A 5,207-nucleotide genomic window follows, 5' to 3' on the forward strand; every position below is an offset into this window, starting at 1 on the left:
TATGTATTTGTGCAATCATGTGTATGTGTACACTGGGGGTGTTGGTTCTCCAGCACATACCTGGGAATGAGAGCGTCTGCCTGGTTCCTTCCTGAACATTCCTAACCCCAGGGCCATGTGCTCTTCTGAAGGCTGGGTATGAAGCTCTGGGCTGTGGGGCAGCACATGTCTCCTGAGACAACCATGGCTTCCCTGTCCTTTAGATTTTGGTTCCCCTCCCTAACCCCGTCTTCTCCATTCTCTCCTTTCCATGTGCTCCTCTTCCAATATCAAACTGTTCTTTTCCACAGATTGCCAGGAGCCGATCTCCTTCCAAATCATCCTGATCTCATCCTTTTACAACCATTCCCAGGCACAAAATTTGGGCTCAGCTTGGGTGGATGAGCTTCAGACCCATGCCTGGGACAGCAAGACTGGAATTTTCACATATCTGCAGCCTTGGTCCAAGGGCAACTTTAGCAGGGAGACGCTCACAGAACTGGAAAGGATACTCCATACAAACGCCATGAGATTTTTTCAGATAATTCGTAATCATGTCAGTGAATGGCAGTTTGAATGTGAGTTCAGTTTCCTCCTGGGTGAGATGAGGGTGGCAGCTCTGTGTGTGTGTATGTGTGTGTGTGTGTGTGTGTGTGTGTGTGTGTCTCCTTGAGCTTATTTTTCCTCTAGGATAGCAACTCCACTGGCTTCTGAAACTCATATCTTCCTATTATAACTCTGAATCACACTAGTGTGGGCAAGAGGTAGAAGCCAGACCCTGATTCTTGAAAAGCTTCACATCTTCTGCTATTTCCCACTCCTCTCATTGACTACAAGCTGTGCTCTCCTGTCTCATAAAGTTTCTCCTGTGACACCCCCTCACTGGTCTCCAACCAGGCACCCACTCTTCCCTCACTCAGTGACTGACTTTTTGAACTGTGCTTACATCCCTCTTTAATCCCATCATTGAACTCTATGTGTTCTTTGTACCTCACTGCACTCCCTTCAACCTAGATTGTTTTTACCCCAACTCTCTACTGAACCCTTTCCTATTTTCTGCCCACACTCTTCATGTCTCTCCTCCAACACTTATTACTTTCTCAGTCATTCACCTCTCTCTTCACCTCTAGTGACCACTAATGTGTGAGACTCTGCTGAAACCTAGCTCTTCTCCATTCCCTCCAAACCCCTGCACCCTCTGCTTCCACCATCCTTGGCTTCCACTCATCTCTTTTCATTTCTTTCTCTCCTCCTGTCCTCTCACTCCCGGCCTCTTTTCCCAGATCCCTTTCAGGTACAGGCAGCAGGAAGCTGCCTGCTGCACACTGGAGACGCATCAGTTGGCTTTGCCCAGATTGCTTACCAAGGATCAGATCTCGTGAGTTTCCAGAACACGTCATGGTGGCCATCTCCAAAGGGAGGAAGTAGGGCTCAGAAGGTCTGCACACTATTAAATCAGGATCATATTTTCAATGAAATACTATACACGCTCCTCAGTGACACCTGCTCCCGGTTCCTGTTGGGTCTCCTTGAAGCAGGGAAGGCATATTTCCAGAGACAAGGTCAGTCCTACTCCCTCCCTCCAGCATTCTGCATTCTGCTCTCATAAATTTGTACCATTTCCTCAAATTCAGGGTAAGAAGGAGGCAAGAGGGAGAGGGGATAATGGTGATAATTTCTAGAGGTGGTAGGTTGTGTCTATACAATGTGATATGAAGACCTACCCTCTCAGTCTGTGATTATCTGGCCTGTGTCTGCAGTGAGACCAGAGGCCTGGCTGTCCACTGGCTCCAGTCCCTGTCCTCGAAGTCTGCTGCTGGTGTGCCACGTCTCTGGGTTCTACCCAAAGCCTGTGTGGGTGATGTGGATGCGGGGTGAGCAGGAGCAGCAGGGCACCCAGCGAGGTGACCTTCTGCCTCATGCTGATGGGACGTGGTATCTTCGGGTGTCCTTGGAAGTGAAAGCCGGGAGGCAGCTGGCCTGTCGTGCCTGGTGAGACACAGCAGTCTAGGAGGCCAGGACATGGTCCTCTACTGGGGTGAGAAAGAGCTGGGGCCCGGCTGGGAAAGGGGGTGAATGGTCCTCCAAGAGATCTGGGAGCCTGTTGAAATTTTTGGGATTTTAAGGATTCCAGACTAAAAAAACTAAGAAAAAATCAGTAATTCAAGAAATGGAAGAGCTAGGGTGAGGCTCCTACAGATGTATGAGGATGCATTGGGTTGGGTGCAGGGTCTATATCTGAGGAGGAATGAGAGAAGAGAGAGGAAGAAGGGCAGTTGGTGAGGCAGAGGGTAACAGGAGCAAAGAGGACCAGGGAGGTGCAGTTCAACCCAGGGTAGATGGGAAATGACACCCTCTGTGCACCAAACCCACAGAGCAGCCCCACTCCATGGGCTTCATCTTCCTGGTGGTGATGGTGCCCCTGGTGCTTCTGGCAGGTCTGGCACTGTGGCTCTGGAAGCGCTGGTAAGTCTTTGGAACCACCTTCCTGCTCTTTCCCAGGTGTCTCCCCACCTTTCAGTCTGTCCTCAGCCCTCCTGTTCCCAGTGCCCTTCCCCCATGCTGTCCTCACCTCCAACTGCTGCAGAATGACTCTTCCTCTGTACCTCCTAGGAAAACACACTGGAGGCATCAGTGCACTGGCTTCCCTTCTGAGCAAGATCCCAGCAGCCCAGGCTCCAGTACTTACCTAAACCCAACTCAGTGGTGATGCCCTTGCAACTCTGTGTGTGTAACTTTGTCTTTCAGTTCTGCTTAATGTTCAGTTGTCAATAGAAGGTAAGTGTAATTTAGTGGGATTTGTTTTTCTGACATGGTTCTAGAACTTAAATCTCAAAATTTGACTCATGTTAAAAGAAGTCCCAGCAACTTCCATGGGTCACAGACATCAGCTTTCATTTCCTCCAGTGAGCCCACTCTGGTTCACAAGTAGAATCACTTTACATTATGAGAATATCTACCACTTTGACTTGCACTTTGGCAATTCTATTCCTGCCCCCTCTGCCCTTATTGCCCATAGTAGGTCCCCTTTCCCTTATAATTCTTAAGCTTGTTGAGGAAATTTCATGTCTTTTTAATATTTGCATTCTTGGCAAGGAATATCACTTGCACAGAATATGTCCTTAATAAAAATCTTTGTTAAGAGGCACTGGATGGCTCATTTGTTCAAGCATCTGACTTCAGCTCAGGTTATGACCCCGGGATCCTGGGACTGAACTCTGTATCAGGCTCTGTACTTAGTGAGGAGTCTTTTGGATATTCTCTCTCTTTTTCTCTTCCTCCACCTCTCCCTTGCTTGTGCTTTACCTCTCCCTCTCCCAAATAAATTAATAAAATATTACAAAAAAACCTGCATTGGATTTATACCAAATTCATGGGTTCTTCTTTTTCTTTTGCTTCCTGACATGTTTGTAGTGGTTGAAATATTTGGTACTGTTAATGTTATAAGTGTCTCACTTGGTCACGGTCTTCAGAATTTCCCTGTTCTTGTTGACATCTCCAGGCCCCTAAAGAGAAACAAGTTTTCGTGTGAAGATTTATATTATATGATTACAGACACCTACTGGAGTGGACTTGCAGCTCCAAGTATTCTGAATAAAAAGAGGAAGGCAGGGTGCTTGCTGTTTGTGGGGCTTAGGGACAGGAGCACTGTTGTCCACTGGGGCTTGTTGGAAATATAGGGTCTTGACCTCAGCTGAGACCCACTGAATCACAACTTGAATTTTAAGAAAATCAGCAACAGATTCATATGTGCATAAATGTGATGTCTGAGAGGTAGCAGCGTAAGTGCATCCCTGAGGGGAAAAGAGACACTCCAGGAAAGAGAACAGGAATGTTGCGGTCAGGAATGAATGAAGATCCAGCAGGGACCGTACATACAGTGCTTCCTGGCATTTGTGGCTGCCCTGTTACAGTCCTGAGGACTCAGAGTCAGTGACTGTGAGCCATTGCTCCTGCGGAAAATGTGGAGTTGGGTTTCTGGGAACCTCTGCTTACAATGCTTGCCAACTGATGACCACCTGGTCTGATTCTATGTGTGTTTTTGTTTAAAGACAGCGTCTCCTAAAATTTATGTGGAACCAGAAAAGACCCCGAATTGCCAAGGAAGTGTTGAAAAAAAAAACCAACCTGGGGGAATCATATTGCCTGATTTAAAGCTATATTATAAAGCTGTGATCACCAAGCAGCATGGGGCTGGCACAAAAACAGACATATAGATCAATGGAACATAATAGAGAACCCAGATATGGACTTCAACTCTATGGTCAACTAATCTTCCACAAATCAGAAAAAAAAATACAATGGAAAAAAGACAGTCTCTTCAATAAATGGTGCTGGGAAAATTGGATAGCTATACACAGAAAAATGAAACTGGATCATTCTCTTACACCATTCCCAAAGATAAACTCAAAGTGGATGAAAGACCTCAATGTGAGACAGGAATCCATCAAAATCCTAGAAGAGAACATAGGCAGTAACCTCTTAAACATTGGCCACAGCAACTTCTTTCAAGACATGTCTCTAAAGGCAAAGGAACCAAAAGCAAAAATGAACTTTTGGGACTTCATCAAGATCACAAGCTTCTGCACAGCAAAGGAAATAGTCAAAAAAACAAAGAGGCAACCCAGAGAATGGGAGAAGATATTTGGAAATGACACTACAGATAAAGGGCTGGTATCCAAGATCTATAAAGAACTTCTCAAACTCAACACCCAAAAAACAAATAATCAAGTCAAGAAATGGGGAGAAGACATGAACAGACACTTCTCTGAAAAAGACACACAGATGGCTAACAGATACATGAAAAAAGTTCAACATCATTAGCCATCAGGGAAATTAAAATCAAAACCCCATTTAGATACCACCTTACACCAGTTAGAATGGCAAAAATAGATAAGGCAAGAAGCAACAAATGTTGGAGAGGTTGTGGAGAAAGGAGAACCCTCTTGCACTGTTGGTGGGAAAGCAAGTTGGTACAGGCACTTTAGAAAACAGCATGGATTTTCGTCAAAAAGTTAAAAATAGAGCTACCCTATGACCCAGAAATTGCACTGCTGGGTGTTCACCCCAAAGATACAGATGTCATGAAAAGAAGGGGCACATGCACTCCAATGCTCATAACAGCAACATCCACAACAACCAAACTGTGGAAGGAGCCAAAATGACCTTCTAAAGATGAATGGATGAAGAAGATGTGGTCCATATATACGATGGAATATTATTCAGCC

General features: G+C 45.6%; 1 pseudogene across 1 annotated transcript; it reads left to right on the forward strand.

Moving 5' to 3' along the window:
* Positions 1-533: 533 nt before the first annotated feature.
* LOC308355584 (T-cell surface glycoprotein CD1a-like) lies at positions 534-3,311 on the forward strand (annotated as a pseudogene). Its single transcript has 5 exons — positions 534-557; positions 1,274-1,541; positions 1,740-2,017; positions 2,355-2,445; positions 2,593-3,311. The product of its transcript is annotated as a T-cell surface glycoprotein CD1a-like (transcript).
* Positions 3,312-5,207: the final 1,896 nt, after the last annotated feature.

This window comes from Martes martes (genome assembly GCF_963455335.1).
Source record: "Martes martes genome assembly, chromosome: 15".
NCBI lineage: Eukaryota > Metazoa > Chordata > Mammalia > Carnivora > Mustelidae > Martes > Martes martes.